Source organism: Jatropha curcas, chromosome 4, assembly GCF_041381405.1.
Source record: "Jatropha curcas cultivar XTBG-Jc1 chromosome 4, XTBG_Jcur_1.0, whole genome shotgun sequence".
In the NCBI taxonomy this organism is placed as follows: domain Eukaryota; kingdom Viridiplantae; phylum Streptophyta; class Magnoliopsida; order Malpighiales; family Euphorbiaceae; genus Jatropha; species Jatropha curcas.
The window spans coordinates 27,418,886-27,432,684 of NC_143154.1; the positions used below are offsets into that span (position 1 = coordinate 27,418,886).

Genomic DNA, 13,799 nt, shown 5'->3' on the forward strand with positions numbered 1-13,799 from the left:
TTTGAAGAAGGCTTTTGATATGATTAGTTTTAAAGGAGATTTTACATTGGGTTTAATTGATTCGAATCATATTCTGATTAACTTTGTTCTTGAGGAGGATTTTCTCCGTTGTTGGCTTCGTCAAACTTGGTTTTTTAATGGATTCTCTATGCGAGTCTCCAAATGGTCTGCCTCTTTTCGACCAGATGTTGATAGCTCTATTGCTCTTATCTGGGTTTCTCTTCCAGGGCTCCCCATTCATTTTTTTGACAAAGAGGCTTTATATTCTATTGTTGAATTAATTGGCAGGCCTTTGAAGGTAGATGCCTCTACTGCTTCGCTAATTCGGCCTTCGGTTGCTAAGGTATGTGTTGAATTAGATATCTCAACTGATTTGCCTTAACGTATTTGGATTGGGAATGGAAATTCCAGTTTTTTCCAAGCTATTGAATATGAGAATCTTCCTAAGTTTTGTTTATCATGTATAAAATTGGGTCATGACAGTTCCACCTGTAGGATGGCTTCTACCAGTAATGTGCCAGATCAATTTATTGAGCTTGTTAAGAATGTTATTGAACCATCTCAAGCTCAAGTTTGTGTCCCCAAGAAACAGCCTCCTTCGACAGAGTTTCAAAATCAAAATTCTATTCCTAAAATTGATGCTGTAGTTGTGTCTACAGCAGGCCCTCCTCCTCCTAAAATTAGTTCTGATGATCAGAAGGTGTCTACTACGTCTGCTTCCCCCTCTTCATCGAAGATCAATTCTGCTGTTCAAATTTTGCCAACAGACAACGTCTTGGTGGACAGTGCTCCTTTAGTTTTGACTCATGGTACTGAAAAGGTCTCTTGCCCGTCTGATGTTGACATTTGTGAAGTTAATAATAAATTTTCTTCTTTGGGATACTTGTCAGAAGGTGATCGCTGTGATTCAGAATTTATTGTTAATGTTGATGATCTCAAAAAGGCAGGTTCAATGATTGCTGAAAAACTTTTCACTGGTAATGTAAATGGTAATTTTGAGTCATCTTCTGGTTTGGGATTTATTAAAGTGATGAAGAAACAACGCAATCGAAAAGTTAAAACAGCTATTGAGCTTCTCAAGCCTACACGGCGCCAAAAGAAAACTCAAGCTTCCTCTGACTGCATCCGGCCCAATGAATATACTGAACTGGAATCTTAGAGGTCTTCCATCTTCTTCTAATCGCTTACTTCGGCTTTGCCGCACTCATCACATTTTTCTGCTTTTTGTGATTGAACCCATGGTCGATGCAGGTAAAAATTATTTTTATGCTTCTAAACTTGGATTTGACAATGTTTATTCGAGTGGCAATAACAAGATATGGATACTATGGAAAGATAGTTTTCCACAGCTTTCTAATTTTGTGGATGATATTCAAATATTGAGTTGTTATGCTTTTATTCGTTCTCTTTCGATTACAATTAATCTGTCAGCTGTGTATGGGTATCACTCACGTGTTCAAAGGAGCACTCTTTGGTCGCGACTTCTCAGATTGAGCCGTGATACTGTTGGTCCATGGGTGGTTGGGGGTGATTTCAATGCAATTAAATCTTTAGCAGATTATAGAGGTAACTCGACTCCTAATTTACTTAGCATGCAAGACTTTGTTGATACTTCTAATGATTGTGGCCTTATTGATGTTCCATTTCATGGTTCCAAATTTACCTGGAATGTTGTTCGTAGTAATGGTAGAGTGTGGGAGAGGCTAGATCGGTTCTTGGTTAATATTGCTTTTTTAGACCGTTTTGATGATCTGAGTGTCAAACATTTGAGTAGAGCTACTTCGGATCATACTCCTCTTCTGCTTATATGTAATAAGGCTGATTTCAATTTTCCAAAGGCTTTTAAATTCCAACATATGTGGCTATCTCATCCTACATTCCTTCCTATGGTTCGTACCACCTGGAATTTGAATTTCTATGGGGGGGTATGCGTGGACTTTGCCTTAAGTTAATTGCTTTGAAAAAGGCAATTAGAGAATGGAACAAAAATACTTTTGGCAATATTTTTGATGCAATTCAGGAAGCTGAAAAGGAAGTGGAATTAGCTGAAGCTACTTTTGATACAGCCCCTTCACCGGATAACAGGAAAGTCTGGCAAGAGAAACAGTGTGACTTGATTAGAAAGCTTAAGCTTGAGGAGACCTTCTGGAAGCAAAAAGCTCATATTAGATGGCTCGCTGATGGTGATTCAAATACAAAATTTTTCTATAATTATGTGAAGATGGCTAGGAGAATTCATCATATTTCCACTATCAAGACTAAGGAAGGGACATGGATTTCTAATCAAGCTGATTTGGGTAAGGAAGCTGTCACTTTTTTTTCTTCTCTCTTCAAGTGCAGTGATACTCAGCAGATTTATCAACCTCTTCTGGATCACTTACCATCCTTGGTTACTGAGGAGAATAACAAAAACCTTGAAAAATCTCCAACTGATGATGAGATTAAACAGGCTATTTGGCAGCTTGATCCGAATAGTGCTCCTGGACCTGATGTTTTTGATGGCAGATTCTACAGAGAGTGTTGGGAGATAATACAGTGGGATGTGTGTAGTGCAGTGAAGGAGTTTTTCTTGGGTTTGCCAATTCCGAAAGCCTTTGGCAGTGCCCAGATTATTCTTATTCCTAAAGTGGAAAATCCTTCTTCCTTTAATCAGTATAGACCTATATGCCTTACAAATTTTATCAGCAAAGTATGTACTCGCATCTTGGCAAATCGGGTCTCTCCTTTGCCGGACTCTTTGATTTCTAAAGAGCAAGCAGGTTTCATGAGGGGTCGCTCAATTCATGCTCAGATAATGCTTGCAAATGAGATGGTTCATGAGATTGACAGAGCATCGAGGGGACACAATCTAGCCATCAAGTTGGATATGGCCAAAGCCTTTGACAGGGTGGATTGGAAGTTTTTAGAAGCAGTTATGAAAAGATTTGGTTTCTCCACTCATGTGATCAATATTATTATGAGCAATCTTGCCTCTACCCGGCTTTCTGTGCTGGTTAATGGAGTTCCTTACGGTTTCTTTCAACCGACCAGAGGAGTTAAACAGGGAGATCCGTTGTCACCGTATTTGTTCATTTTAGCTTCTGAAAGCTTTACTCGGGGTCTCAATCATTTAATGACTGCAGGAACAATTTCACCTTATAAACTGGCGAGACATTGCACTATAGTTTCTCATCTTTCTTTTGCAAATGAATTGTTGATTTTTCTTAAAGGGGATGTCAGAAGCATTTCAAATCTCAAGAAATTTTTGATTTCATATCAGGCAGCTTCTGGGCAATTGATCAATTTCGACAAAAGCTCTTTCTATTGTTCTAAGAATGTCTCTCAGGATAAGGTTTCTCATATTCAAGATGCTTTGGGCATTAAAAGGAGGACTTTCCCCTTTTACATATCTTGGTGCGCCAATCTATCAAGGTATTAATAGAGCTCAGTATTGCAGTGGCATTTTGCAGAAAGTCGAATCAAAGCTTACAGGTTGGATAAAAAAGATCCTCTCTCTGGGTGGCCGTTTATTATTGATCAAGCATGTTCTAAATTCCATTCCTTTGCACATAATGGGGGCCATGGCATTGCCCAAAAAAATATTGAGCTTATTGGATCGTAAAATGGCTATTTTTTTCTGGGGTAGTGATGTGGATCATTCGAAATATCACTGGGTCAGTTATCATGATATGTATTTCCCAACTAAGGAAGGAGGACTGGGGTTAAGATCTCTTCACTCTTTACAGAAAGCCTATTCGCTCAAAATTTGGTGGACTTATAAGCAGAGGAATTCTTTGTGGGCTAACTATATGCTCCAAAAATATCATCGGCAGGGAGATATGCGCTATTAACTTATCGACTCTTGCACTTGGAAACATATTTGTCAAGTTCACTCTCTTGCTTGCTCACTTGTTGATTTTGCAGATAATAACGTGGTGTGGCTAGGAGAAAGGAATGGCAAATTTACTCTTGCTTCAGCCTACAATAGTGTTGGAGAGAGCAAAGCTTCTTGCCTTTCAAGCAACGCTATTTGGGACTCATCTTTCCCGCTAAAGCTTTCCATTTTTACATGGAAACTCCTCAGGGGAGCTTTACCTTTGCCGCGACGTCTTCAATTATTCGGGATTTATGGTCCATCCCGGTGCCCATTTTGCTTCAAGTCAGAGACAACTGCTGACCACCTTTTTTATTTTTGCCCCATCATTACTAAACTTTGGAATTATTTCGGCTCTGTTTTCCTAGATAATCTTGCGCCACAAAATTCTCTGCGGCAAGCGTTGATTTTTTGTTGGCTTTGTGACAGACCAGATTCGGCTATGGGTAAGCTTAGGCGCTTGGTACCACAGGTAATTGTATGGTCTGTGTGGAGAATGTATTGTAAGTGTCACTGGGGTAATGAAGCTTGCTTTCCAAACCTCCTTTTACAAGATATCAGTAGGTTGCTATTAAACTGGAGCCTTGCAAATTCTGGTAAGAGATTTGCAGCAACTTGGTCGGCAAAAGATGATTGCCACTTCATTTCGACTTCTTTTGGCCAACAAAAATTAAAACCAATGATTATTACTTGGATTCGGCCTAGGCAAGATTGCTATAAACTGAATATTGATGCGTCTTTCAACAAATTTTCAGCAGCGGGGGGTGCTATCCTCCGAAACAGCCAGGATAATTTTGTTGCTGCCGCTTGTTTTCCGATTGATGCCGGGACAGCTTATGACGCAGAACTTAAGGCTTTGATTTGGGGGCTTTCTTGGAGTATTGATAAAGGTTTTTATCCCATCCAGATGAAAATGGATTGTCTGGATATAGTTACTCATGTTAATCGGGCACAATGGATTAGAGCAGGTCCTTTGGTTTTGCTGCGTGTTCCTGACTTGTTGCTTCATCACTCTTCTTCCATTCACCACATATATCGTGAAGGAAATCAAGTTGCACATCTTTTGGCCACTCATCATAGACTTCATCATACTTATATTTCTTTTACCTCTTTTAATTTTTTGTCTCATTTGATTAAAGGAATTGTATTATTGGAGGCTATGGGGACTAAATATTTGAGACATAAATAAAATAAAAAATATATTTTTTGCAAATATATATATATATATATATATATATCTCCAATTCTTATATTCGCACTAGTTAAATCCTGACAATATAGAAAAAAAAACTCTTAATATAAATTAGCAAAAATATTTTCACTAAAATTTGAATTTTTGAAGGGATTTGAATTTTATTTTGAAGAAATCATTATTAAAAATTATTTTGAATTAAATTCAAGAAGTAGAAAGAAAGGGAAAAAGAAAGGAAAAAAATAGTAACATTTATTTACATATTTAAAAAAATAACTAATATTTATTAATGACATAATGCATAAATTTGCTATAAAACTTTAGGCGCTTAACCTTGTAGCACTTTTAAGTTTTGGTATCATCTATCATGCTTGTGCAGTTAAAATTCCTGATTGGAAGTATTCAAAATCAATATATCCAAGTGTGCTTTGAACGGGAAAAAATATGAAGTAGATACAGTTTTAAGTGCGTGAAAATTAGTCAATGAATAGAAAATTTAGAGGGATGACAGGTATTCGGTAAATTTAAAAGCGGCACAAAGTTAAACATTTAAATTTCAGAGTCAAATTTGTATATCTACTGCTATGGTTGAGGGCACGTTGGTAGATAAGGGTATTATAATCTTTTTAAATAGTAAAAAAAAAGGTAAAAAAGGGAAAGAGCACAAAATCACTGTTTCCGTGATTTAGTGTATATATAATTTTTGGCTCGCTGAGTCTTTTTTGGTTTTTCGGTATGTTCCAACAAAAAGATTGGAAAATTATATATCAAAAACTTCTGTTTTGTAAGCCTTCTTGGCTGTCATTGTAGTGGAAAAATAGACCTTGCAAGTTGCAAACAGTGCATAAAGATATTGCAGATGCTTCTGATCATGTGATCCGGAGGGACTGAAAACTGAAGCTCTACATATCCCAACTTTTTATGTAACTTCCACTTTCTATAAGTTCATTGGAAAAGTCTGGACTTTAGACCTAAGAGATCATTCCAACCAGATATATTATCAGGTTATACATGCACTTACTCTAAACTATGCTTTCGTATATCTACTTATTTTCTTGTTGATAATGATTGAATGATGAATTGTTAATGACAATAATAATGACAATAAAATATTATTTTGAGCAATAAATAATTCAATAATAATCCAAACAAATAACCGAACAAGTGATGATCTGGTTAGTTTTTTAACTTATGTGAAAAATGAAAAGTCTTAAGTTCGAGTCCTCTCGATCACTAGCTTTATAGATAGTAATTATTCTGTATTGAAGTTTAATCCAAGATTAATATATAATTTGTTTAAAAGAAGGATAAAAAATATAAATAATTTGAACTTTATGAATTAATTTACATGATTGTATTAAATAAATACAGAAAAAAGAGAGTTGAATTAACTAAAAATATTATAGTGGACGGACTGTCTGCAACCATGGTCATGTCTAAAAATAAGAGCATGATGTTACTTTTGCCACATGTATTCACTATCGGGAGAGATGGACCGGTTAGAAGAAAAGAAAATTCAACAGAAAAATTATTACTCTTTCCATCCCATTTTAATCAATAAAAATTATTTTATCTTTTTTTATTTTTAACACATTAAGATATTAATAAAAATTCATTTAATGAATAATCATAAATATTATTATAAGAAAAATAATTATTTAAATATATAAATTTAAAAACTTTGTAATTAAATATTTTGAAATATTCCAAAAAGTAATAACAAGTAAATAAAATAAAACAGACGAAGTATTATTTTAGAAAATTGAATAGTGAGTGTATGCATCAATTCTTGTACCAATAATGCAGAAGTAAATGCCATAGACTTGAAAGACTTGGAGTGGACAAGCAATTTTCATGAAGTCGCATTCATGGGTCTTCTGCGGTAGACCAAATCAGTGGTGTCGTTGATTATATATATGCCTACCTTTGTTTTACAAATATAAATCATTTTAATTTTTACACAGTAATTATATAACTTATATATAATTACGCAGTAATTAAATAATCACAAAAAAATGACTTATATTTTGAGGTATAAAAGATATTCTCAAAAATAATTTATATATATGGGCATAAAAATTATTCTAAAAAGACTTATGTAACTACTTGGATCTCTGATTTTGCTAAATACATTATTTCATTATTGTTCTTAGGGATGAAGACACTATAAGTGGTTGTGCTCCCATCAATAATGTTTTGAAACTTTTTGATTCACTGGGAGGTTCAATGGGTCGACGCTACATAATAAAAATGTTTTTGAATTTTTAGTGTAATCCTTTTTTAAGAAATATAACTTAATTTATCTCCCAAGCAAAATTATTTTTTGGTCTTTTGTTTAACTATTTCGGGTGATTCTCTCTTTTCTGTATTATACACCTTTAAATTAATAATTTCTTTCATCCAAAAATCAATTTTTACCGTTAGTTAGAATTGAGAGATAAAATTTCAAAGATAAAAACACTCTTAAGCACATACGCAAAGTTTAAAAGGAATTTTTTTTTTTTTTTGTGTTTACCTACAGCATTTGGACGTAAGTGGGCAATCTTCTAGTTCGGGTTTTAGCATTTTGAATTTGCTAAATTTTTCCAGCATTTAAAAACAAATTAATAAAATATTTTATTTTGCTGATTAAAAAAAAAAAATCTAATTACCCGTTGACAAACTTCTTAAATCTCTTTAACTACTTTTATTCTATACCTTCTAACCCAAAAATGATAAGAAAAGGTCCCAAAAAATTGGAAATATCAGTTCTAAAAATTTTACGCGCCAATTTGGAGAAGGAACCCACAACTGTTTCATCACTAAACGTGACGTGATTAGTTCTTCTGATGCAGAAGGGTCTTGTTAGTTTTACTCGGTGATGAATAGCTCTTATGACAGTTAAAATAAGGATCTTGTCTCCATAGTTACACATAAAATTAGCTTTGTAATTTTGAGGTTGTTGAGATCTATCCTTCCATGGTGTTGGGTTCTCCAATGTGATTTCCCGAAATCAATGAGAGTTGGGCTTTTCAGGGGGTAGATGATGTGGGCATTTTATGCACACATTTTTGGGCCATAGTTCCTATAGTATAGCATCTAAATGATACCTCATTTTGCCAAATGCACCACATTTTTAATCCTTGTCATGTTTCTTTTGAATAGGTGAAAATATAGAGTGCTTACAGCTGAAAAAGGACCAAAACGAGTAAATCCCAAAAGCCAGGAACTAAGCTGCAGATTAACAGAGGCACCCAAAAACAGCCAGTAGCTATCCCTCAAGATAAGTCCCAAAGGGCTGTCATTCAAATGAGAAAGCTAAGCCCATGCATCAAGAATACAGTAATAAAATTTTCACACATATTATTGTTTTGATTAAATATTGTTACGGGAACACTATTTCCTTAAATACTTTTCCTTTAAACACCATCTTGGGAAAAAAATTCAAGAACTTTATCTAATTTTAAAGGAAAATTGAAATTTTTTTTTAGAGCTTGGGGCCATGGCTGCCTTTCATTTCCTTCTCTCTGATCCTGTCTGTCTTTAGAACTTTAAATCACTCAAAGCTTCAAACTACAGATAATTTTGATTCTACTTTTAACCCCAAAACAAGAAAAATAATGTTTAATGAATAAGTATTATAATTGAAATGTCTTAGAAAATGTTTCTAACCACAAATATTTGAAAACATATATAGAGCATTAATTGCTACTAACAATTGTTAAAAGCTGAAAACAAAAAAAAATATATATATATATATATCAGCCAATCCTTGAGCCAAACACACCCGTAGTTGAACTACTTGTATCAAAATCAGTTGATGAAGTTGAGTCTGGCTGAGGTCCGTCGGCAATATCAACACATTGGGCAGGGAAAAAAGATACATCAGGATGGACTATTTCACCATCAGGACTGATTCCCATATTCTCAGCTTCTGCATCCTCTTGCAGCTTCAGTGCAAACTCAAGTTCTTCCATAACATCTCTCATATTGGGCCGTTCAATGCCTTTGCTATGAACGCAACTGAATGCGATCTCCACAAATTTTTTGAAACACCGTGGAGCTATCTTCCCCTTCAAATAAGGATCAATTATTTGATAAATGTTTCCATTTTGAATGCATTTTTCAGCCCAGATGGCTAAGTTCATATGTTCTCCCACCAAATTTCGATCAAGCGGCTTCAGAGCACACAAGACTTCAAATAATACTACACCAAATGAGTACACATCAGATTTTTCTGTTAATATTTGGTATCTTGCATATTCTGGATCTAAATAACCCCAAGTTCCCTTCACTATAGTAGTACTGACCTCCTGTTTGAAAGCTGCTTTGGATAATCCGAAATCTGAAACTTTTGCAATCCAGTTTTCGTCTAGCAAAATATTAGTTGTCTTCACGTCTCGATGGATAATGGTATGCGTGAACTCGGAATGAAGATAATGCAATCCGCGTGCTGCACCTATGCATATGTGAAGCCTTTTTTTCCACGGTAGAGGATCATTGTTTGTTTCATGTAAATGTTCTCCAAGTGTGCCGTTGATAAGGTAATCATAGATGAGAATCATTTCACCTTCATCAATGCAATATCCGATCAAAGATACAAGATTGACATGGCGGACTTGTGACAACGTCTCTATTTCTGTCGTGAATTCGCGAGTCCCTTGCTTTGATGATGAATCTAGCCGTTTGATAGCGACTGTGATGGATTCATTGTCTATGTATCCTTTATATACATTACCAAATCCTCCAGAACCTATAAAGTTTTGATCGTCAAAATTTCTGGTAGCTTCTTTGATTTCGAGAATTGTAAATCTACGGCAACGCTCTGTTGGCAATGGTGAAGCAATTGTGGTGGACTTACTAGATTTGTCGTCGAATTTGGATGTGGCTACCTCAATTTCGAAAATTGAGAACCGACGGAATTGATTAAAAGGATTTAGAGAAGATTTTCTGGTCGTGGATCTTGAAGTGTGAGGAAAAGGGGCTCGAAAGGATTTGGACTTGGTAAGAATTGAGTACTTCTTTCCTCTCCTCCTCTGATTAAAAACAAAGAAACAAATAATAATAGCAAGAAATAACACACCACCAAATACTGGTCCAATTAAAATTGTTACTTTCTTTACGTTTTTTCTTTTTGTTCTTTCTAATAATTTTGGTTGCTGGACTGGTGGTGTCTGAACTGGTATTGGTTCAGAGTTTGGCCCTGCTAAACTACCCTTTGAATTATTCAACTTGAATATCTCCAAGCCGTTCAAGTTTGCGTCAGCAAACTCAAACTCATCAGATGGGTGTAAAGCGAGCCACAAGTCCTGCTTGCTAGGGCTTCCTGCTGGAATCCATATGACGTGGTCTTTGTACACTGGAACACCTTTACCACCGCTCCAGTATATTACATCTGCTTGACCTCCCGCTGTTTTATTATTGATGAATATGGAGAATACCAGTTGACGCGCACAGGTAACCTCTAGTCGAGTCTCACAAAAGTGGAGACGAACAAGATAGTTGAATCCAGTATCAACGGGAATATCCAAGTGAGATTGTATTTAATGTTAACTTTTCGTTGAGGGTCCCATTGAACGCATAGTACTATACACCAATACAGGAGCGACCCAAGCAGGAGTAGTCTTCGTATAATTTATCTTAACTTAGAAATAGACACACTCCAAATGCAGCACCAAAATATATTAGAGTCTGGAACCCATTTCCTGTACATTCCGGTGTCACCTGAACCGTCAATATCCGTCCTCCAACATTTAAACCGATATAAACAGTCTCAAGAGCGGTGTATATCCAAATAGAAGGGATAGTCACTGCCAACATTTACCAGCGGGCTATCATTTCCGTGTATATAAAGACCCTCTGGCATTGAGATGATTTCAATACCGTTTATGAAGGCAAAAGGATTTCAGAGATGGATTAAAAGTTACGTTAAGCATCTGTTTTTCCTGAATAGTAACGACAAACTCTTTCACAATGGCAGCAGCTGGAGGCTGCATGGCTGAAACCGTAAGAAAAGCGCTAAAGTTGCTTAGAAGTGTGTAGTCATTGGCTTCAACGGAGAAGAAGGATTTGGGAGATATCAAGATTGGAGTAAGCAACAGGATAGAAGTAGAGACGAACAAATTTTGAGCCAAGTGAGACAGGAAAGCTGTAGCGTTGAATTTGGATAGAAAAATACGGGCTGTCATGTAAGGGACTTGGGTTCACAGATGTATCTTGTCGGGAGGCTTTGAAGCAAATGATGAGTTCTGAGAGTTAGAGGCACCGAATTTGGATCGGGCAGTCGCTAGCCCAATTTCGGCCGTCGGGTGATGTTGTGAAGAGAGGACGCACCACAGTTGAGAAGGATAATGTCTGCTGGAGTTATGGCGGCAAGCTAGTGAACGGCTGTGTGATGCAAGGCAGAAGGATTATGAAGAGAGATGCAAGAGAAATTAATTTTGTCAGATAAGAGAGATAGAGAACAAAGAAAAAGTGAGGCATTATGAAGCCCATGGTAGTGTGAAATTTAAGCAAATCTCTTTGTGTATATCTTTATATTTAAAATGCTTTTAAATTGAATCTTTTTATCTCTCTTTAACTAATCCTTTATATATTTATTTGAAAGGGATTTGGAAACCGATTTGTGAATTTTTCTTAGTTATCTTCCTATGATGATATCAGAAGTTAAAAAGGGTAGAGGTGAATTGAGTAAAAGGTAAGAACCCCGTGAGATTTTTTTTCTTAGTTATTTTGCTATGTTGATATTAGAAGTTGAAATGGTAGAGGTGAATTGAGTAAAAGGTTAAGAACTCCATGAGGTGAAACGTATGCTTAATTTGGCTTGGGTCAACTTAACACAAAAAGATTAGTACTACCGATTAACTAGCTAACTTTAGCACCCTTATATGCCCTTTGTGAATTTGATATTTAGTCGATATGAGATTCGTAACAGTTGGTCTACTTTGTCAATGGAATAAATGATGCATGGTTTTATTTTTATTTTTTTGACAATTCATTCTGTTGTTGTTAGAGTGATCTATTTAAAAATGGATGTTGTTATATTATGCTCTTGAAATTAGATAAAAACAAAGAAGCAAATTATATTTGAAATCTGATTTTCAGTAATTGTGTAGTTAGTTATAACCATTGTTTGTTGATGGCTTTGACATGCGGATGATGCAGGTATATGTAACACCCACCGCCCAGTCCCAAGAGACCCGACGGCGGATGCCACATTCGGTGCCGGAGACACCGTCTTAACTTAACATATAATCATAAAACTAAAATTATAAATTAGAAGTAATTGAGTATTCACAAGTTTCGCGAGTAATTTTTTTTTTTTTAATAGAAATTTCATTTTATTTTCTTATCTTTTTTATATATATTACATTGGAAAGATCCTACATAAATACTGTAAGAATATCCCTTTAAAACTGAGCCCGCCAACATGTGAATACAAAGATACTTCCAATTAAACTCTAAACTTTCAACATCTCCAAATAATCATTATAACATAACAACACTTTTATATTTTCATAACTGAATAATCCTCAATAGTATTTTAGATCCATCAATTAATTGCATTCATTATATCTATCAGTCTTAATGAACTAATCATATCGACTGACTTAAAATAATAAATCTTATTCTTATCTCCAAATAGATACACCAAAATAATTTATAATTACATACTTCAATTATATTTCAAATAACATAATATCTGAAAATGTAAAAATTATACATGCCATAATTCTTAATTATATAAACTCATCGATTACTACCAAATTAGTCACTTCTGCTTTGATATTACTTTTCAAAATCTTCAAGTAGCGGACCGCAATCTTCAACCTACGCGTGATAAAATCGCGCGCTGAGTATAAAACTCAGTGGTGCTCATAATTCACATACTTACCAAAGTTGCGATGGCAACTTACTTAAAAACAAATTTATCATAAAATCATTTCACATCATAAATGCATTCTAAATTCAAATACATGTCCATTTATAGCAAAAACACAATAGCACATAAAACTATTAATTAATAACATAAAGAATTTAATTCTTTATACCATACATCCTTTCTTCACACATTTTATCATCATAATACTTTGGGGTCTTTCAAATAAAACGTATAATTAATAACATAAATAATTAATTCTTTCAAATCAGAAATTTCATTACTTGAACCTGATACCAATACATATACTCTTATTTTTCCATACCATGTACTGAAATATCATGCTTTGAAAATTCATTGATAACATAATCAATAATTTCCAAAGTAAGGTTTACTAAAATAATATGATCTCATTCGTTTCATTGTATTACAGATATTTTCCATAGGGCTCGCATACACTTAGGAGAAAAGAGAAGCAGATAAGTTTTCATAACTTATTCATAATGGCCTTAGGTCGCCAACCTTTTCATAACATATAGAGCGCGTCCGCCCCTAACAGAACAGAAGACACCCACGTGTCTAGCATATGATCATAGCTTCTTATCAGAATGTCATCAAATGCCGAGCATGCTCATCAGACAGAATAAAATCAAATCACGCATTAAATTCACACTAAGTATATTAGAGCCCAAAATCCCTTGTTTACTTCTTACTTCATATCACTTATCAGAAAACTTGTCTATTCTTTAGTCTTCTTAAATTCATAATGTAAGCTTACTTTAGAATCATACTTAAACATAATTACTTAACATAGACAATTTCTTATCATATGAAATCATACATGTAAGCATTACTTTAGAACTTAAGTAACTCATATACTTCAACATAATTACTTA

At 34.9% G+C, this 13,799-nt stretch overlaps 1 pseudogene; it reads right to left on the reverse strand.

Annotated features, from left to right (window-relative positions):
* Positions 1-8,642: 8,642 nt before the first annotated feature.
* LOC149497126 (receptor-like protein kinase FERONIA pseudogene) lies at positions 8,643-13,097 on the reverse strand (annotated as a pseudogene).
* Between the last annotated feature and the right edge of the window lie 702 nt (positions 13,098-13,799).